At 45.6% G+C, this 22,249-nt stretch overlaps 1 protein-coding gene across 5 annotated transcripts in view; it reads left to right on the top strand.

Moving 5' to 3' along the window:
• The window catches only part of EXTL3 (exostosin like glycosyltransferase 3), a 113,967-nt gene that overhangs the window by 9,345 nt on the left and 82,373 nt on the right, over window positions 1-22,249 (top strand). For all 5 annotated transcript variants that reach the window (XM_041426120.1, XM_041426116.1, XM_041426119.1 and 2 more), the window contains one exon: window positions 12,080-12,154. The gene's annotated coding sequence lies outside the window, so the exon portion shown is untranslated. The remainder of the gene's footprint in view (window positions 1-12,079; window positions 12,155-22,249) is intronic.

Here is a 22,249-nt window from a genome sequence, read left to right as displayed (position 1 = left end):
CCATAGGTGAAGTTTTTGAAACTTTTTGGTGTGGTTGTTTGCCTGAAATTTTTTTTAAGCCAGAATTGCTTATCTTGGCTATTATTACAAAATAAATATTCATTTCTTAATTGAAGGAGAAAATTCTCTCTGTTTTTGAACGTCTAGAGACGTGATGATGAAAGGTCTGTGGGTTTTATTTGCGGGTTTGCTTTGGTTTTGTGTGCTTGCTTTTTTTGTCTTTTTCAGTTTTAGAGGTTGTAATGTGATGAGATCATAGAACCTTGCCAGGTTTAGGGAAAGGAAAAAAGAGATTTTTTTTTTTTAAAAGTTTTAGCAGAGCTCTTGTGAAATCTGGTTCCTCGATGCCACTGGGTTGTGGTCAGAGCCCATTGTGGTTTTGGTTTGTAGGAAAATGTCCAATATCAGAGGGCCTTGCTCCACACCAGCTCTATGTGAAACCTGCACTTTTCATGGATGGGACCAATGGTTCTTCCTTTTTCCCTTTCAAAAATTCTGGCTTTTTTCCATTTTAAAATCTGACAACCCTCAGAGAGCGAAGGGTCAGAAAAACACATTGTGTGAGATCTCTAAGCATTCAAGTTTTCACATGAGAGCCCACTGCTCTTTGTGTTTGCTGGAGCTGCACTTGTTGAGGCTGTGAGAGCCTGGTCCTCCAAAAACACCAAAGAAAACTCTGTGAGAGCCATGCCAAGGAGCAGGTGCTGCAAAATTCAGCTTCTGCCAGCTCTGGAGAAAATTGCACTGATGGAGATCAGCACCTCTCAAGGGAAAATTAAATCTCAAAATGAGTGTCCAGGCTGGAACAAGACAACAGATGCCAGAAATATGTCCAGTAGCTCAGTTTGGATTTCCCTTCCTCTCGGGCTGATCCCTCTAGGCAGTGTGGTGTCCCCAAGGACTGAAACCTGGAGTTGTTTCCACAGGGGACAGAAATGGCAGGGAGAATCAAATGGGACCCAGCCACAATGATCTGGAGCTGAGTGAGCAGCAGCTGAGTGATTTCAGCCTCCTCATGGGGCTGGTTTTGCACATCCTGACTTGAAAAAGTAGATTTTTCATCCTTGGATCTGAATAGACAAACCTGAGGGGCTCCATATTTCCTGCTGAATTCCAGATAAGATCTTTTACTGTTTGAACTTGCAAAGCAGTTTAGGTGTGTGCTTCCCTGCTTGCAGGGTTCCTGCAAAACTCTTGATCCACCCCTTCATTTAGTTGAGTTTGTTTGGAATGAACAACGTTCCTCAAGCTGTGAGTACAATAATGGTTTAGCTTTAAAAAAAGAAAGAAAACCTCCCCTGCAAACAGATGATGTAATGCCCAAGCTCCAAGTTTAAACAGTAGCTAATTTGCCAGGGGATAAACCAGGGTGAAATCTGTCAGGCTTCCCAATTTCCCACATTCACCAGAGCTTTGTTCTTTCTGCTTTCAAATGCAGGGTACATTTGAGTGTCCACACTGTGTGGTTTCCTTCAGCTTCTGCAGCCAAGGAGTTTGTCCAGGGGCAAGAGAAAATGTTGCTGGAAACCTCTTGTTGCTATAAACCTTGATATTAATCTTTTTGGTTTTAAGTTTTACTCTGTGACCGAATTAAAATCCTGAGCCATCCCTTTGATGAGCTGCAGCACAGGGTTATTTATTATTTTCTCTTTGCAGACACGTTCCTTTGGCCAAGCAAGATTCACTCCCTGCAAGGTCCCTGGGGCACTGCTGGGTGGGAGACTCCTTGTTCTGCAGCTGGTTTGGGCTGCCTGTGGATTGTTTACTTGGTGTTTGGACTCTCCTCTCCCAGCCAGTTTTGTACAAAACAAGGAACACTTAATTTTCACATATTTAAAAAAAATAAAATTACATGGGCAGCTTCCTCTGCTGGAAGTGTAGTGCTTGGTGTCTGCTGACAGGAGGAGACTTTGGCTGGGTGAGGAAGAGGGAGATTTGGATCAACACTCCCCCCTCCTCCCTGGGATGCTCTGTTTATTGGAATTCTTCACTGACCTATTCCATTAATCCTCAATTTTGGCACAATTTCTCAGGACTCGTAGTGTTAGCACAGGACTTTGGCAGCAGGATGAACCAGGGCACACAACAGGGTTAGAGACATCCAGGATTTGCAGTGTCTGCCTGTGCTGGTGGAGCAGGGAAGATGTGACACGAGAAATTGAAGTGACACTTAAAGGAATTGCTTTCATCTTCTCTGGCTTTTTCTATCAAAAAGCAAAAAGTGCCCATCTTCAAACTTGGAGCTTTAAAAGCTGCTCCAGTCTGGGGTGAGCCTGTTTTTGGGGATGTCATTACCCAGCCTGGCACGTGGGGTGACTTCAGCAGTTTTTCTTCCTCTGAGCAGCGCTGGCTGAAAGCTCTGAGGGCTCCTTGTGCTGACGCTGCACTGGAGCTTTTGCTCTGGAAAAACAGCACTTGGGGAGAGAGATCCCATCTGTGAGAGCATCTGACTCACAGCATCGAGATCTGCTGGGATGTGCTGCTTTCAAACAGCTGGATTTCAGAACCTCACAAAAATTGTGTGAGGAGTGGGAAGCTGAGGGGCTCTCCTGCAGCTGATGGTTTCTTTTTTCCATGGTTGAAAACTAAGAGTAGTGGGCCACTTGCAGTTTATGGTGGAGTTGTGCTTGATCTGTTCTGTTTATTATGATTTTATTCCCCACACTCTGCTTGCTGGTTTGACTCCTTCCTCTTTGGCATTGTTTTCACATAAATCCTTTTCCTCAGAATTTCCCTGCTCCCTGCCAGCTGTGGAACAGCTGGGAAGATGCCGGAAAACAGGAACTCCTCTGAAGAGCTGCTCAGAGGGGCACGGCTCGGCCGTGGAGCCTGGATTTAGCTGGAGCTCCTTGGATGGGTGCACCAGCCCATCTCCAGCAGTGGTGGGGATGTGTTGAGGAGCTGTGGGCTGCAGACAAGGAGCCTTTTGTTTGCTTGCCTTAGCAACCCTGCCTCTCTGAAAGCTGAGATGTTCTCACTCCCGCAGTGCCGTTCCCGGGAATGTTTCTCGGGAAGCAGGCTTGCTTTGGGGGACTGAGCTCAGCAAACTGGTTTTTTTGTCCCTAACCCCCCCCACCCCCCCCTTGTTTTTTATTTTCTTTGATTAGAGGAGGTCTCCATCCAAAAGAAGTCTTTTTCCCCCAAGCAGCAAGTCCTGCTGAGTCTGATCTCTGCTGTATCTGTTCTGGTGGGCACGATGTGCTGAATTTAAATAAATTGTAGTCTTTGCTAAATATCTGTCAAATATTGACTTAGTCTATAGGGTGAGCTGACTAAGCTGAAATTAATGGTGTAATTCAGCTTGTTTGGCACGGGTGTGGAGGTAGTTTCATTGCAGATGGCAGAGGAAATTAAGATCTTACCTTGACTGCAGCTCCAGGGGAGGAAAGAGAAGCCTTGGGCTTATATGGCAGTAAGGAAAGACTTGGTAGAGACAGAGAGGGGAGTGTTTGTAAAGATATTGAGGGTGATAAAAACTCTTCCTAATGAGTGAGGTCATAAGACAAAAATTGAGGTGTTGTTGTTAACTGTGGGATATTACAGATGTCATGAAATGATCTTCTACATTCTGGTCCTTTGCCATAGCCCTGGGATAGTTTTTCTAAATCTGCTGAAAATGAGATTTAAAAAAAAAAAAAAAAAAAAAAAAAAAAGAGACAATCTGGCTGGTTGAGGTTTTGGCACAGATCAACAGCCTGAGTGTTGGTATCTGCTGGCTTTGTGTGTTCACCTCCTCAGGTGAACAACTCCACATGTTCCTGAGGTGCTGCTGCAAAATGACAAAGCCCTGACACCTCCAAGCAGGCAAAGAAATGGAGATGCAAATGGTGTCTGAAGGGATCCAAGTGATCCAAAAGAGCTGATGGCAGAACTGGAGCTAAACCACACAGCTTCCCTCGTGTTTCAGAGCCTGTCCTTCAAACTCCTGGGAAGCTTCTGGGTTTTTCAGGTTATTTTTGACAGGTTTGTTGCTGGCATAAATGAATCTTGGAATTCAAAACAATAAAGATGCAGCTTTGGGACCAGTCCTGCTTGAGTGACTGCAGGGATCTCAGGGTTGGTACAGTGAATCTGATGGAAGTTTATGTAAAAGGAGAGCTCATGAATTGGTTTGGGATTTTTTTCAACACCTTTTTTCTCTTCACCCCTTAACTCTTTGCTGCAAATAGTAAGACCTCCATTGTAACTTTCAGTTTTATGGGAGCTTTGTGCCTCCAATCGATTGGTTCCTGGCTGATCTTCAATAGCTCAAAGAGCAAATGTAATGCAGCAAATTCATTATATGCTAAAATATTTATTGTGTTACTGTAAAGGTCACTGATAGCAGCGGAGGCTCTGTAAGATACAGTCCTGAGTCTTTCCAAAGATGGTATCTGTCACCACTCTCTTTTGAGAGCAGTGTCTTAAAAAGTACCTGCAATAACTCAGCCCATGCTTTTGGAGGTATGTGTTTGGACCTTGTGTAGGTTAATAAATGACTCTTGTGCTGCATCTGAAAGTGAACAGCTGTATTTAATTTTGTCATGTGTACTCCACAGGCAGACGTGGAGGGCAGAGCAAGAAAGGAATCTTAGTTTAACCTTGTCCCTTTTTTCTTGATTTAAGTAATTTGCAGAGTTGTATAGTAAAATCTCCACATCTGCTTTCTGTTCTGGTTGTAGTAATCTGGAATTGTCAGTGGTGCCCAAGGGAATTTTTGTTCCTACCTGTGTAAGACTGAATTACTTGTTGCCTAACATCACCTGGAAAGGTGGCAATGAAAAGGCCTCCTGGCAATGAAGTGGGCTGTGACTTTCCTTCCCCCAAATCACAGAATGAAATATTTAAGAAATGGATTTGGGGCTGGGAGGAACCTCTTAAACCCTTTCCACAGGTGCAGGAGTGGTGGTGTCACTGTGACTGTTCCCACACAGAGCCCTGCATGGTGTGGGATACATTACTGACCTATTTGCTGGTACTTTCAGCATCTGGCTGGGATTAGTTCAGCCAGCTGATCCCCAATTCCATGCTATAATGGTGTGTCTTTAAGCACGGGTTAGATGATTGGATACTGAGGAGCATTTTGGAGTCTGGCCTCGCAAATACAGCTTGTTAATTGAAGCTCTGCTCGCTGGCAAAGCTGCCTTTTAAAGTTCTGCTGTCTGTCCTCCCCACGATGTTCCAGCCTCTCTGGTTTCTCATTGACTGCAGCCTGCCTGCAGCTCCTCTGCCAAGCAGTGGCTGCTGGCCTGCACATTTGTCACCTGTGGCCACTCCTCTGGCTGTGAGGGGCTCTTTCCTCATCACACCGAGAGTTTTCCTAATTGGAATTGAGCGCTGAAGGGGCCGCGTTCATTGCTCAGGCTCTTTGCTTGAGTGTGCCTTTCAGGCAGCTGCAGTGAGGTTCAACAGCTTCGTCTGTCATGATTAGACAGAGCTCTAGATAATCTAGCAAATCTCTTGATTATGAGGGTGGAAAATAATATGCTTTGATTTACAGATGTTGCTGCACAAAAAGTACTTCTGTGAATTCTCTGAATGGAATATCTGGGTACTTTTGGCATCCTCAGTCTCTGAGTGCATCCATTTTCTGAACGTATCCTGAATTCTGGACTCAGCCATGGACAGCTGTTTTACACAGAAGCAGACAATTAATTATTTTTCAGTAGCATTTTAAGCCAAGTTCAGGGATGACATTGGGTCAAGGGGCCTTGAAGTTTACAGTAAAAAAGACAAAGGATGGTGGTGGTTTATGGCTGATTATAGCCAGGTTGAAAACAGCAAAGGGGACAAAGCATATTTTTCATTAATCCTCAAAACACCTTTTCCTTTCCTTCAGGAAGTTGCAGACAAACTTGAAAGCATTTTCTAGTGTCCCTACCATTCTGAGCAGATGCAGCAGGCACTGAGGTCTCACCCTGGTGCCAGGGGTGTGCAGCTGTGGTGGAGCTGCACCAGCAGCAGGAGCATTGCAGGTGTTTCTGAAGGAGTTTGAAATATTTTCTCCTTTTGGCCACACCAGCTCTCTTGGTTATGGACTGACTGAGAGATCTGCAGAAGATTAGGAAGTGTTTTCACAACCCCTGGAGGCTGTGGTAAGTTAGAAGAAAGAGCTCCTGTGGTCTCTCCTGGCTGTGTGGCAGAGCAGTTTGGGAAGTGCTCAGATTGACTCTAAGCTCGGCTCTTGTTTGAGGGGTTTTGTTGTAATCTCGGTTTTCTGTGCAGCCTCACTGTGCTTTCAGTGGGACAGGGAAGAGGAGAGATATTGGGAGGATAGAAATACACTTGTTTTGGTTGGAAGAGCTCCTGAATTTATGGTGTTTGCTGCTTTTCTGCTGAAGGTGAGGACAGCATTCGTATGGGAGACATTTAAGTGGGGACTTTTTTCTACAGATCTGCTTGGTGATCAAGTTATTTCATTTTTTTTCCTCCTTTCTCAAGGTCTGCTTTATAACCAGCAGAGAAAAACCCCCCTTTCTGTAGCACAGTTCATCTTTTCCTAAGCAGACATCTTGAACCAATCTGATTTTCTGTGCTCCAGCAGTGCCTGCTGCTCATGTTGGCTGCAGAGAGAGCCAGTCCAGCTGGTCCAGGTGTGCTGGGAATTGCTTGTGGCCAGCATTACTGAGTGAAAATGGCCAAACCTTGGTGCTGGGTGGGCTTGTACAAGCTCCTCGTAGTTGTAACTTCCTCCTGCTTGGAGGAAAGAAGAGCTGATGTGGCCACTGCATCTGATTATACCCCTTGGTAGCAGGTCTGAGGTTTGAAAAGTATCTCTGGCCATTTTAGTGAGAGGCATTTTGGAGTGGTTCAGATATCAGTGAAGAAAGCTGAAAGGCTTTGTTTAGCTCTCCTGACCCTGGGAATATTGGCCTGTTTGTCAGCTGGAATCCATCTGCAAGGGAAAGGTCCAGCTGGATGGGATGATGTCCTGGTAGCAAAGGAGGGAATGAGACAGTGCCACGGCTCCTTTTCCCAGTGATTTTTGTATTTCTGATCAGATGTGCATTGGTGGAGGAAATCACACTGAAAACGACCACAGAGCTTTCTGTTTTAACTCCCTAACTTGAGCCTGGATCATACAAAGCAAACCCTCCGAGCCTGTGAAGGGGTTTTTGTGGAGGAATAAAGCTCATTGTCAGCTGCCGTGTTCAGACCCTTGGGAAATTGTGACCATTGTCTGGGCTATTATTGCTTAATAAAAGCTTTGCATTTCCTCATTCAGGGCCTTGAAAATCTGGTTCTGTGCTTTTAAAAATAACTCAGCGTGAGCCACAATTGGGAGCATTCACAGAGGAAATTCTTCAGCCATTTAAAACAAAGTGAAGGGAGGGAAAAAAAAGCTCTCCTTAAAGTGCTTTTACTTATCCATGAAGAGTGAGTGGTGAAGAGTGTGTTCCACTATCTGGATGGAGCACAGAGGCTCTGCTCCTGCTCCAGTTTGCTTCCAGCCTTCCAGGATTTTGGGTCCAGTGCTATCCCAGCTGGGGAACCTGGGCTGGGCACGCCGGATGAATCCCCTTGGGATGTTGGATTTCTTGTGGATGAGCACCTCGGGACAGGTGGGACCTGTAGTCACTGGTGGGGTTGATGCTCTTTGTGCTTGATGCAAAAAAGGCAAGAAAATAGTTTTTTTTATTCTGTTTGTACCGGAGGCCACACCACAAATGGTCATTTCAGGTAAAATGAAATGTGGTCGTGTGCTGAAGGATGTGCAGGATTTTGGGCACCCACTCTGCAGGCTCTGTGGGGAAGGGGGCAGAGAAGGGGGTGCTGTGGGTTCATTATCCCAAAATTGGCTTCCCTGTAGTTTTTACTCTCCTGATTTGTGCTGGGAAATTATTACCCAGCACAGAAGCCCTGAACTATTTTGCAGATCTGCTTTGGAGGCTTGTTTCTTTCCCTCTGTGTGTTCTTGGGTTTATTTTATTTCTGGTGTGGAAGTAATTATGTTCCTTGTTTCTTAAGTTCTGGCTCCGACTAAGAGGAGGAATGTACTCAGGTTTTTTTATGTTGTGGTGGTGGTTTTTTTTTCCTCCCCAGTGCAGTTTCTGATGTTAAAATATTCTGGACAGCAGTTGCTGCCCACGTAGAGCACCGAAATGTGTGTTTAGTGGTTGCAAGACATGCTTGCTCTGGGTGTGCCTCGTTGTGTTGTTCAGTGCCAGTCTCTGCCCACATGGCTGGCCATCGTTTATCATTGCCATCAAGCTGGGGAGATATCATTTACATTAGTAATTAGTGCTTTGTGCAGGCCAGAATTAGCTCCACTGGCTCTTGATTTGGAAATAAGTTTTCTGTTGGAGCTGTGTGTTTTGTCAGGATAGAGACCAGGGTGTGAGGAGGGGATGACACTGGGCTAGCAGGTAGTGAAGAAAGCTGATAGCTAATGGGATATTGTCTGGGTTTTATTTGTGATTGGAAATTAATTATAGCAGAAAATGCCTCTTCCATGCCTCAGTTTCCCCACCAAAAAATGAATGCTGCATGATTTGCCTGAGTGTGTTCATTAGCAGGAATTACTCTCCTCCCTCTTCCTGTCTCCTGGAGCAGCTGTGATGTGCACAGGGATGTGTGGGGACAAGACACAGCCCTGCAGTAGCTGAATTCTGTCACACCATTGTGTAGCTCGGTGTTGCTTGAAATTTTATAGGTCATGTGCACCATTAAAATGATTTCCATGCCTATGTTTGGAGAATCTGCTGTGCCCGCTTTCATTTATATTCACATGACTGGTCCAGGGCCACATGTTAAGAATATAACTGCTTTTAATTTATTATTTTTTAAAAATCCGTTGGTGTCTAAATACATCTAATAAAAATGCAGACTGGGGCTCTTTAATGAGGCGTAAGTCAGTCCTGGCTCTCTTTTTTTATAAGACAAAACCACCTCACACACTGGCTTCTTTTTGTATGGACTTCTGCTTTGCATTTCTACACATTCATCATAGCATGAAGCCTCTGACAAAAGGAAATAAGAAAAGACTGTTTAAGAGACCGTTTTGCTGTGCATAAACCTGAACCTTTGCAAAGGGAAAACCCTGGGCTTCAGCAAGTAAAGAGTATGAGGCTGTGTGATGACAGAAAGGAGAAGTAAAAATTATAGTGCTGAGTAAGTTTAGTGTAGTTGTGAATTGTACAGCAAAGAACAGGAGCTCTCAGGAAGGGAAACATTTCCAGTTTTGCTCCTTGCCTTTGCAAAATCTCAAAATTCAAGTGATGGTTGGAAGTTTTTTGCCACCAAAAATCTTCATTTTGCTGGCACCAAACTTGCTGGCTAAGCCGGTGGTCAAGGCCATGAGCAGCAGCATTTGGGTGGAGGCTGGGGGTGTGTGGCTGTCTCAGATTTTGGGTGCTTCGGGAGGAAATGGCTTTGCTGCAGGAACAGCTCAGCTCCGCAGGCGCGGTGCTGCTCGCCGAGGTCCTGTGGCTGTGGTTTGACAGCTGAAGTCAGAGCACGGCTCTGAAATCAGACTCTGCTCACACATGGTTGTGGCTGGCCGTGAAATCCTCAGTGGTTCTGGCAGTGACAGCGCCCAGCCTCGCACAGCAGGTGCAGAGTGGGGGGAAAAAAGGAGATCTGCTTGCTTTGGAACAATCTCATCCTCTTCTCCTTGCTCATGGGTTGGTCCTGCATGGTCGGTGCGGTGACAAGGCCCAAGTTTGGGTCTCTCCTTTTGCTAGAGAGAACCCAAAACTTGCCTCACCAGGTTTATGGAGGAAGGGAAGGAGGAGAAGGGAGCCTTAGCAACTCCAAGCTGTGATCCAGGACTGAAAGCCAGAGGTTTTGTGTATAAACAACAGATCTGTAAGACAGAACGTGAAGAAGATGTTAGTGAGTTTTCTGAAATGCTGGCCCACGAGAAAAGTTTCTGAGAGAAGGTAGTCAGGGCTGTGGTTTTTAATTTAATGACCTCTTTCCACAGGCAGTCAAACTTTCAGATTTAGCAAGGCTTTGCATAACAGGAGGTGCTTTGTTGACAGGCTGCACATTCACTCGTAGTCACAGGAGCACAATGATAAATTATTTAATTATAGATACCCAAAGTAGCGAACCAGGCGCCCGCTGGGCTGTGTTGTCCCTCTGCTTCCCCACTTTGCACGGTTTCTTGCTGGCTGATTCCCAAAATCCAGCTGTTTGCAGCAGTGGTCTCGCAGTTATTAATGTTAATTAGTGAGGTTCTGCTCTGTGAGTATTCCTGCACGCACACAAAGTGCTCAGCTCCTCACCCGTGTAACGAGCGTGTACTCAGCCTCGTTGTTAATTAGCAGCATCCCTCCAAGGACTTGTGCTCCCCTTGGGAATGGAAGTTTGGTGTGGAGCTGTCTGTGGCAGTGAGAGCAAGTCCCTGCCGAGACTCACGTGCAGACTCTGCCATAGTTGGGTTGTCAGCTTTTTGCCCTTTGTTATAATCTCAGCTTCTCCTCTGTGCATTCTCCTTGCTAAGCAGCACGGTTGCTAAGGTTAGTTCTTTTTAGGTTTGCCATTAGAACCTTGTTTTAATCAGTGCTGACAAAATCCTGGCTGGATCTGTGCTCCAGATAGGGGTCAGATTTAAGCAATTTTCAAAAAGCTTTTATGCTACAGGAACATGGTGCTCCTTGTGCTGACAACAGTTTTGTGTCTCTGCCTCTTAATAACCATCCTGTAGTAGCACCTTCTTCCTTGATTTGCAAAGCAGCTTCATTCCAAGAAGAGATTTCCTCCTGAAAATGTGGAACTGCAGTTTGTTCTTGGCAAATCCAACTGGGGCTTTATTATGGCTCTGATTTAAGATCCTTGGTGATGGAATGCTCATGTTGTGGGGGAAACATCTCTGAGAGGTGATTCTCTCTACAGAAGAACATTCCCTCCTATTTTTTTTTAACACTGAAGGCAATAGAAGGGAAGAAGCTGGTAAATAATATGACTATAAATGAGGACCAAATTATACTTTAATTTTTATGTCTGTTCATGATAGAAAAGCAATGTGAGATCAGGTCTTTCCAGAAGAGGAGGGCTGCTCTTAAATATCTGCTTTGTCCCTAGGTTTATGTGTTCAGTATCATCCAGAAAACTCTTGGTTTTGCATTTGATTGTAATTTGCATTTAGATTGGCTGCCTGAAGGGAGTCTCTTGCGAGGGGAGATGGGGCTATGTGGCTCCAGTCTCTTGCAGATCTGGCTGGAAGTAATGGCATTTACATAAAAACCATTAGCTCTGTTATTGATAAACATGAAAGGCATCCATTTCATTTAATTTTTTGATGAAGAGCTTTTAATATAAGCACACAATAGCACTGAGGTAGTAGCATTCCTGCCCCCCATCCCTCTGTACTGACCTCTTGTTTTAAGGGCAAGCTTTGATTGGGATTTTGTTGGTGGAGAGATGGGAAGTTATTTCTATTCCAATTTACTGGACTAGCCAGTTGTTGTGCTACATTGTGGGGAATTATTTAATGCTCATTTTAAAAGGTGTCTCTATTAATTGAACGGGGATTTAATGTCTCCCTGAAGCACAGTTGGTCTGTGTGTGATGTATACTAACATGTACGGCTGGCAATTCTATGGATAATCTTTTCCTTAATCAAAATGGGTTTAAGCACAACTTCAGTGGCGCCTCATTAAGGGGATAAAGTGTGTTGAAACAACAAATGTATTAAAGGGAACTTCTTTGGTGCACTCCAGATCAGAGCCCATGCAACCCTTCAGCGCAGTGTCTGCATAAACATTTGTTCCCCTGCCTGTGTAATGGTGCTTTGGGGATCAGGACGTGTCACAAAGAGCTGTGATTCACTGCCTCTGGAGTAACTGGGCTTTGGTAAGCTCTTGCTGCTGCTCTCATGTATAAATACCTTGCTTTTCTCCTGGGCTGGCTCAGGTCTGACCTCGACAGCCTCCAAAGGCAGCTGGTGCTGCAGTTGTTTTCAAGCATCACAGCATTTGCTTGAGAGACCTTGCTGAGAGCTTCGCAGGTGCTTTGAGTTCTTGACCTCAGAGCTGGGGAGGTGAGCGTGTCTGTTTTGCATTGATTACCTGGCCTACTTCTTGATTTAAAATGTGTTTAAATTTTTTTTTTGGGCACTTTATCTATATTTACAGCTCTTTTCCCTCTCTAACAGGCTCCAGACAGATGAGTAGAGAGCTGGCTGCAGAAGAGGGACAGATTCCAGTTTGCCAGCTGCTCACCGTGTACAGTGAGTACCTTCATATTTCAGGAATAAAACTTTCTGTAGTGCCTGATGTCAGCCTCAAATTGCCTCCATTGGGGCACAGCATTAAGTCTGCATGCTTGGACAATGTTTTCCTAAAAGTACAAGCTTCCTTGGCTTCACTCTTGTTTTGGGAGAAGTGTGCTCCAGCTCCTTTTATCTGAAGTGGTAAATTGTGTCCTCATCCCACTTCCAGTAGTGGCAGAGCAGAGAACTGCTGCAGTTCCATCTGGGACCTGCTCATCAGGGCTGTGTGGAATCAACACTGAAGGTCTCAAGGTGTCACCTGAGGCTTCCTGTGCTGCTTTGGGAGTGGAAATGCTCCCCAGAGCTATTCCAGCCTTGTTGGAGGTGTTGGAACTGAGTGAGGAGGGTGGATAAAGGACCTGCCACGGCACATGCCGGGGTTGCTCATAAATGAGTGCTATGAAATCAGCCAAATGAGGCTTGGCTTGACTGGTGGGTGGAAAAGAGAAGGAATAAACCACTGGAAAACATTGTCCAGTTCATGGTAAGGATGGCAGGTTTGCCCTGAAAGTGGAGGAGAAAATCTTTATTTCATGGGGAATTTTTACACATTAAAATGTCTTGCATGCGTGTTAATGGGCTGTAATAATGAGCCTGTGCTTTATGAGGTGTCTGCAAACATCTCGGAACTCGCAACTGTGAGGGAGTAAATACTTGAGCTAGTAAATTTTGAGTAATTGGAATGTCTTGGCCCATGTGGTGCATGGTCTGGCCAGACTGAAATAGGGGATTGCCTGATACAGGTGCCTGAAAGCCAGGAGGATTCTCTAGTACAGGCTGTAAAATTCAGGTGAGTGGGGGAGCTGCAGCAATTGAGTTTATTGTGACAGTCCTAGCAGGTGATTCCCTAAGGATAATGTGGGATGATGGATCTTGAAACTGAAAGTGTTTGTTAACAGAAGTCAGGGATGAAATAATGCATTTAGAGACTGGGTTCTGTCATCACAGTTGGTGTGGATGTATCCAGGGAGCAGGGTAGAGAATTCCTGTAATTCCTGTGCTTCTGGGAAAGAAGAGAAAGAGACGCAAACTTAATTGTGGCTTCCTCATTTCTCCCATATCCAACCAGTACATGCAGGATATCCTGGGCTCAGGTGTCTATTCCTGTGCATTACAGCATTTCTTGCTGTACTTCTGGATCCAGGAAATCTTCGTGCCCTGCCAAACACAGCAGGGCCTCCCCTCAGCTGGAACACAGCTCCTGTGAAAAATTCCACAGGGAATAACAAAACTGAGAGTAGCAGTGGGGGCACGTGAAGGACGAACGATGCCGGTATTGACCGACGGTGCCACGGTGCCAAGGTCCTCATCGGCAGCTCTGATCCCAGTGTGTGCTCTGGGCCAGATCTGCTGACTTGAGGAGCTGGAATCAGTCAATACCATTGAATTCTCCTTCTCTTTGCATATCTTAAGGAGCAGGAAGTCTCAGGCTGACAGCTGTGCAGTCTGCACAAGGCCGCGGGCTGCACAGGTTTCCCCCAGGACATCATTTGGCCTGTGCAACATTTATTACACTGCTGTGGTGTGCAGCAGGTTCAGCACTGACCTTCAGAAGCCCTTCTGGGTTACTCAGCCTGGTGGCTAGAGAAATTAATGTAGGAAACAAGGATTTCAGGTTTGGAGTCCTTTTTAGGGTGGAAGACTGTAATTAAAGCAAGGAGTATGGATTTAGGTCAGTAGGAGATAGCTGAGGGAAGGGCTGTTCTTGGCAGGGAGCTGGAAGAGAGGAGATGCTGGAAACAGTCTGTGATTGCCATGGAGCAGAATGGCAAAACAACCTGTTTCAAGGGACTCCTTAACAGGTCATTCTTATACAAAACTCTCTCCATGACACTAAATATCTAAATAACTGGGTTGGGCCTGGAATCTAAAAATACTTTTGGGAGACTCATCTTCAAACACTTCCTGAGACTTCCTGGCTTGGCAGCAAAGCCAAGTTCTGCAGGAGTTTTGTAGCAGGTCCCTTCCTGTGAGGATGTGGCACCATCCACGTGAACACCAGCGTGGGTCTGATGCTTCCTGTGCTTCACACGGGCTCGTGTAGTCTTTGCTCACAGCTGCAGTGAAGAAGGGCTGGGGGAGAGCATTTGGGTATGGTTTCTGCTGCCTGTACCTCCTGCAGGAGCACTGGGAAGTGAGGGGGTGCAATTCCTGCTTCTTGCTGCTCAGTTCCCCCCAGAAAATGCTGGAGACTTTTGTCTGCTTCTTAAAAACTGAGGATGTGGCAAACAAACACCTGAGCTGTGGGAGGCTGGGTCTGTCCTGTCTCCAGCCATGGCCAGCAGGAATGTCCTTCATCTCCCATCAGTTTATTCAGCTCTTGTGCTTTCAGCCCCTGTCCAGGCATTTCAGATTTTAACTTTGTGTGGTGAACCACTTCCTTTTGGTAACTGCACCTACTGCCAACTCGTGTACTGCAGTAAACTCATGTTTGGGGAATTGTCATTTGCACTTGAATTAAAATTCTGTAAATCCCCACTGTGTCCCCTGTCAGAGGCCTCTTTTCCAGACTAAAATGTCCTAATTGATTCAGTGGTCCTCATAGAGATGCTTCATGCTTTTGACTGTCTTTACTATATTCACTGTTTCAAATTTTTGATCATTTTTTCTCCTCTTGGGTGCTCTTACTAGAATATTGAAAGAACCTTTGGGTTTTTGAGGTCCTGTCCTTTTGCTGCAGTTCTCTTTATATTCAGCCATAGAAGAGAAATCAGGAATTTTGATGCTCCATGTAATAATAAGCCATAGCCTTTTATTTTTTTTTCTAAAAAACAGAGATTTGTGTGTCTAATCTAAAAACTCTATCGGAAAAGCTATGAATAAACCTGATAGCATTCCAGTGCACTGAGTCACAAGAACAATACATTGTTAACAAGGAGCCCTGGCAGGGTTGTGTGGCTTTGTGCTAAAGCTGTCAGCCAGGGTACGGGATGCATCTTTGTATCCTGCAGCAATTTTGTGAAACTAAATTGCTGCTGGCGTCTACTGCATCTTCTAAATGAGGACAAGAATAATTCTGGGTGGTAAACTCTCTCCCTCTCTGCATTTGTTAAGAAATTATATCCAAATGGAGAGTTGGTCTTACTTAGATAAATATAAATCAGTCATAAACAGGTTCTGGTTCTGTAAGGGCAGAGCCTGACTTTCCATCTCCTCTGCTTTGCATAAATGATATTTATTTTATTAGTGGCTTCCAAAAAGTAGAACTGGAATACGATGTGATTGAAGTGTTAACACCAAGGCTGCAGTTCCTGGGGCTGACAAATCTGTGGTTTTGTCTATCTGCCCTGACTCACATCTGTGGCTTTTGTGCTGCCCTCAGGTGAGTCAGGGCTCCCGCAGGGGTGATTAAAGCCCTGCCCTGTGGGCAGCTTGAGAAACTTGGGCCTCAGTTTAGCTGAGAACTCTTGGATGTTTTCCTCAGTGCTGAATCACAGCTCCCTGCACCGTCCAGAGCAGTTTATCCCAGTGCTGAGGTTTATCCTCCACGCCTCCACTGCTATTTCCACCACTGTGCTTTTCTTCTTTCCTCTCTGCTGCCTTCCCCAGTGCTTCCTTCCTGCCTTTAACCTCAAAAAGCTCTGTCTGTGCTCCACTGTGGCTTCTGTTCTGCACAGGCAAGCCAAAGGACCAAGTACAGTTCTCTCCCAAAGCAGCTGATTTGTGCAGCACAATCAGTTCATTGCACAGATTTGTCAAGAAAACACCAAAAGCTCCCCAAAGCCTCACCTGGCCTGTCAGGATGTGTCACCTGTGCCTCAACCAGTCCTGAACCCAGCTGGGGAGTCCTCCTGGACAGGGGACACCATGAGGAGGAGAGAGGGAGAGAAATACATCCAGAAATTATAGGTTCATTTTCTATCACTCTTCAGGGTGTCCCAGCCCATGCTTGCTGGTGAAGGATGGAGGTTTTTTAGTATTTATTTCCTTCATATATATATAGATATATATAGATAGATATAGATAAAAATACATATTAATGACCCTTTCTCATTCTTCTTTTACTCTTGTGTATGTGAAGTTGCACACAACCAGCCTGGCAGCCCACAGCCAGCCTACTATAATAATTTCAGCTGTAGTTTAGTAAGGTAGTAAATTGAGAGTAATTTTTAATCTGCTTGGGAGAAAAACAGCTTAATTGGCTGTTTCTCCTGGTGGTTCCAGCGTTATTTTTGGCCTTAGAGGGTACAAATGCAGCAGGCATTGATCTCCCTGAATGAGGGGTCAGCTCTTCCTGGACAGCACTGGAACACTGCATCTATTTATTTATATTTCACCTTTTTTTAGTACATTACCTGAATAATACAGCCAGTGTGGAAAGGGCCTGTAAAATGCTGAGTTGTGTGGTGGAAATTTGCTCTGCCCAAGTAAATCTCTTGTGATGAGAGACTCCATGTAGGGGAAACCTCCTGGATTAGCTTGGAGCAAGGGAAGGTTTGGAGACCTCCCCAGGATCCCTGCGGTGATCCAGCCGTGCTGGGGAAGTGGAACTGGGAGAATCCAGCCCCTTGTGCCATCACCCAGGGGACTTTTCCATTTAATGCAGCCATTGAAACTGGGAGCAGAGGCTGTGTGGGACAATGTGTAACGGGGGAGCTGGAACAGGCTGCCTTTGTGGCACATCACAAAGCCAGCAGTATGTGCTGGAGTGCTCCTGCTTGCTGAGCCTGGAATGTCAGCCTGGCTTTCTGTTCTCCTCCCTTCCCGCCAGGAGCTGCTTCACATTTGGGGAGAATAAGTCACTGTTTGTGTGTTTATTTCGTTTCTGCTCCCAGTTCTTGGAACACACAGAGGGTTAGAGGGAAAGAGCTCAAGTGAGGTGAAAGCCATCAGGTTGCTGTGAGATCCTTTATGGTGTGTTAGTGCAGGGCTGCAATTCTCCAGGCCTCTTCTTGCTCCCTGACAGGAGGCTGTAGGGAGGTGGAGGTCAGGTCTTCTCTCAGGTAAGTGACAGGGTAAGAGGAAACAGCCTCAGGTTGTGCCAGGGGAGGTTAAATCTGGATATTAGGAAAAATTTCTTAATGGAAAAGGTTGTCAAGCATTGGAATGGGCTGCCCAGGGCAGTGGTGGAGTCAGCATCCCTGGAAGTGTTCAAAAAATGTGTGGGCACTTGAGGACCTGGTGTAGGGGTGAACGTGGTGGTGCTGAGTTGATGGTTGGATTTTTGTGATTTTCCAGCCTTAAAGATTCCCTGATTCTTCTCTTGGTCTTGCTGTTTCTTTTCATTGTTAAATAACAAAGCTCAGCCACCCTGTGGAACAAGATGAGCTTTGAGGTCCTTTCCAACCCAACCCATTCTATGAAATTGTGGCTTCATTTATCCAACAGCAGATACTGAGAACTTTCTCTGGAACTAATTCCAGTTTATCTGACCTCAGACATCTGGGAAGGGAACAGTGCTGGGATGAGAACCATGCAAGGAACAAAGCCTGAGAACAGATGATAACTTCTTTGTGATATGAAAATGTTGCAGTAATTACTTAGCATAATAAAACTGTTTCAAAGTGGTTAAAGTTATTAAAAGGACTCTCCAGGAGGTTTGCATTACTGTAGCAGTGACTGGGAAGTGAGAAACAATGGCAGAAGCACAAGTTTGGTTCTGTGAGTGAACTCTAGAGACAGCTGGATGTAAATGCTTTCTAGATCTCCTCAGACTTGATAAAAACTCAGGAACTTCTGCTGTGGATTTTAGTGCATTAGCTCACATTGTCAGGTGGAGCTTTTTCTACACTGAAGGTTCACCTGGCAGTTCAGAGGGAGGCCCTTGGGAATAACTGTGGGAAGCACAAGTGAAATCCTCCTTGCTTTTGTGTGAGTAAGGAAGTTCCCAGCACAACTCCATCACAGAGGGCCCTGATACGAGAAGGGTTTACTTTGTGAATTGTTCTGTCATCACTCAGCAGGATAATTGACTTCTGATTAAGGAGAAAATCTAGCTGCACGTTGCTGTTTGAGGTTCTGAAGTCGTCTTGAAAAGGCAGAACTCCTCCTCAAACATCGACGGCTCTCCCGAGAACAGGATGCTGGAGACTCCATTAAACTGGCATTGATGTAACAGCTGTTCCTGTTTGAACAACTTTATTTCTTCCTCCTCCTGTTGCAAATCAAAGGAAGAGTGGGAATCAGTGTTGTTGTTTGTTCAGAATTAATAACAAGGTTATTAAATTTTTCATTGCTGGAGATGTTTTTGTCACGTGCTTCCTGCACTCGGTGGCTCTCAGACCTGCTGCTCTCTGGGTGTTTTTAGCTGGTGATGCTGATGACTGAAGGATTCTTATTCCTTCTGTTCCCAGCTCCCAAGTGACTCAGGAGCTAAAAGCAAGCCAAGATCTGTGCCTCCCACAGGCAGCAGAAAGGCTGATGTGGAAGTCACGGGCATCTTGCAGTGAAGATGATGCTTAAAATTTTAGAAGAGGAATTCTTCTTGGTCCAGAGTAGTGAGCAAGGGGGGCAGCTTTACCTCTCCAGGGAGGTTCCTGGGCAGAAGAGGTTTCACTTCTGCCTCTGAGGCTGGCTTCAGCCTGGACCTGCATTAGGTAGTGCTGCAAAAAAAGCCCTACCTGGAATTTAAGAATATCCTGAGCTGGAAGGGACTCACAAAGATCATCCAGTCAGCTCCTGGCTCTGCACAGACACCCCAGCAATCCCACCCAGTGCCTGAGAGCGCTGTCCAAATGCTCCCAGAGCTCTGGCAGCCCTTGTTTTGCATATTAGTATTTGAAAGGAGAGGGGGAAGATTTTGGAAGCTGGTGCTGAGTGGGGCTGGATCTGTAATGGGATCAGAGTCGTTGCACGGTGCCTCAGCCCTCTGTACCAGTGGCATTTTTAGAGGAGAGATTTAACCTGGGAGGGCTGGAAGGAGATTGCAGTAGATTGAAACTGTCCCTAAGGAAAGGAGGATTTACTTCTTCCCTTTTCCCTCCTGTCTCCTGTGTGTGGCTGCCTGAACTCTCTGCTTCATCCTGCCGGTCCAGCTGCTGCCTTTCCCTGTGGAGAGATTTAGAGTCCTTTTAATTCCGTCTGGAGTGCTCACCGTGAGGCATCGCAGAGCTGATGCCTTTGAGGAGGGAAGGGAGCCTTTGTCAGGTCTCCAGGGAGCTAATTTATACAGATCCTCTTGGGTTCACTGGCCAAGTGTGTCTTTGTTGCCATGTGCTTTTGCCTCTGAGATGGAATCCTAAGAGCAAGGCCAAGTGTCAGGCTGCTGCTGGTGGCGGGGCTGCAGCTGCACAGCTCATCCTTTAAGGAGGGAAAATTGCCAAAATTTTTGGGCTGAATTGGCTGTCTCAGCCTTTCTGGTCAAAGTTGGCTTTTGTTGTTCCAAAGTTGTGGATTTTGTCAACCTTTAACCTTTAGACTAAAGCACTTTTTTTTATAATGAGTTTACTTTATCAGAGATATAAGCAGGAGATTAGAAGATGTGTGGGAAAAGAGTGATCTTGCCCTTGCCAGCTCTGATAGGTATCACTGGTATATTACTGTCTGCTGCATTTTATTTCTATACAGTAAAAAAATCATGAATGTTTAAAGAAGTGTTACAGCTGCATTTTTTTCAAGGCACAATTACAAAAGGATAAAAAAATTCAGACAGAAATTGACTACTTGTTGAACAGTGACCTTTGCCTAATAATCAAAATTAAAAGTTTTTAGATGTCTGCGTTGAACAGTCTCCCCAGAAACTTCTTAAAGAGTGGAGCTCAGCCTGAATGGGAAAGCTTTTAAAAAGTCTGTTGGAAATCCCAAACCAGCAGGGGGTAGATGGAAATATCAACAGGAGAAAACAACTTCTGCACAGCCCGAATTTGTTTTTGGAGAGGTTTTCCCTTCTCCAGAGAAGGAGGACATGCAGAGTGACAGAGAAGTGACTGGTGAAACCTAATGCCACTGCTGGATCTCCTGATGGCTTTTCCTGCCCAAATGAAGGCCCCTGTTTTTTTCTTTGCCTCTGTTCATTTTATTCAGTGTTCCCATTATCCGGTGCGTGTGAAAGGCTCCCGGCTGCTGCCTGAGCTGGATAATAAGGGAGTAAGCCAAGAGCAGCCTAATTTATAACTTGTGAAGTGATTCTCTTCAGAGCACTAATGAGCAGTGACCCAAGCACAGGTAAATTATCTGTAGGGTTTTTTTTTGCCCCCTTTCCTCTTAAATCTCTGATCATTTCTCTCCCCAGGCAACCTGTCTTTCACCACCATTAGCGTTGTCTCAGTTTTTGTCTACATTCCAAAGTTGAACCACTTTATCCACAATTGATGTGTGCTCCTGTAGGGTGGAGAGCACAACGTTGGTATAAAAGCATTTATAATAGCATGGCTCATTCTTGTGTTGGAGAGGAATAATGGACGTGGGATACAGCTTTAGAGTTAGAAAGCTCTCTAAATTTAAAGTGTGGCTGTGCATTGTAGCTGAACTGATCTCATGGCAAGCTGGTGATGCAAGGCAAGGTTTTTGCTCCCAGCCTTGTGCTCCCACTGATCTTTTTGCGCTGATACAGATCCAGTTCCTTCCCTCTCAGTCCAGACAGTTTCCTTCCAGCCTAACTCCTCGATTCAGCCTTGGAAGCTGGGGAGGAGATCCCTCTTTTCAGCAGCACCAGGTCAGGAGATCAGCTGAGCAACACTGCAAAGCCACATCCTAAACGAAGCTTCTTGTGCCAGGAGCCTGTCACTGTCTGAAAGGTGCTCCCAGTAACTCTGCTGGCATTGTGGGGCCAAAGGCAGGGTTTTCCCACTGCTTGGTTATCCTGAGTAAAGTTACTCCTCCTGGGAGGAGCTGTCTTTGCTGACAGTCCCCAAAAGCATTCAGAGAATTGTGGGTAGGCCATTCCTATGGCACATGCTCTGTGATGTTCTGTGTGCTACAGCCGGCTTGGAAAATAATTAAAACCCCAATGTTTTGCTGTTTTTTTGATGGATGTTGTTGGATGCTTAATGGAGCTCGTTGGCAGTAAACACTCCTTCCCTGGGGATCTTTCCAGAGTCATTAAATCTGGTGAGGGATAATCTGGAATGGTCTCCTGTTTGTCTGGAACATTTGCTGGACATGGGAGCTGCATCAGGCATCCCTGAGCAGCTGCAGGGTGATAACAGAGGTGAAGGGCCAGCAGAGGGGTTACTGAAAATATTAATTACAGATGATGTCTCAGTCTGTAAATAAGAAATACAGATGATGCTGTGGTGGTGAAAAAACCCCAACCTTTAAGTACAGTGTTCATCCCCCAAAGGAAAATTATAAAAGGCCACAAGCAGTGACTGAGAGTTACAAAGTGGCTTTTAGTCAGAGATGTGCAGATTCCGAACATTACTTTGGGTGGGAAAAAGAGGGAATCAGTTCAACAGCTGCTGGGCTCTTTCTAAGCCATTTCAGAGGGGGCTTTGAGTTGGTGACTGCAGCAGGTTGTACTTGATGTAGGAGGTTTTGAGCTCGTTTATACCCAGTGTCAAATTCCAGACTACCAAGTGCTGCTTGTTTCGTGTGTGGTGTTTGCTCCCCCAGGAGAGGGTGAGCACAGGTGGGGGCATTGATCTCCAGAAGGTCGCAACAACAGCTGCAAGGTGGCCTTTGCAAAATGCTTCACATGCAAAGGGATGTGCTGCAAAAATTCTCTGCTTTCTGGCTCACTTGGGGCTTTCTTTTGCAAAACGTTCGCTTTCAAGAAGGATTTAAATGCGATTTCCAGATGTTAATGTGATAGCGGGTTTAATGCTGGATTTTGAGGGAGCAGCCTTTGCTGAATGTAACCTTGGGCAAAGTTTAAAACAAGCAAGCAAAAAAGCAAAAAGGGAAGTGATAAAAAGCTGGCAGCCATACAAATATGGATTTGTGTGGGAAGGCAAAAAATGTGCTGGGTCTCTTATCGGAAAGCGTGGAATAACAAGGCCTGACCCCTGCCCCTTGCCTGGAGCCCCCTGCTCCTCCTGCAGCCTCGAGTGCTGAGCCTCACACCTCTCCTGAGGGTTTGGAACAGGGCTGCTCATGTGGCAGAGTGGCAGCAGATCAGAACCAGTCCAAACCCTTCAAATGTTTGTGGGAAAAACCCCAGACCAGGAGCCAGGA

This window comes from Onychostruthus taczanowskii, unplaced genomic scaffold, assembly GCF_017590055.1.
Source record: "Onychostruthus taczanowskii isolate IOZ18803 unplaced genomic scaffold, ASM1759005v1 scaffold90, whole genome shotgun sequence".
Lineage (NCBI taxonomy): Eukaryota > Metazoa > Chordata > Aves > Passeriformes > Passeridae > Onychostruthus > Onychostruthus taczanowskii.
The sequence above is the reverse complement of the archived record's forward strand: the minus strand, read 5'-3'. Positions and strand labels throughout refer to the sequence as shown.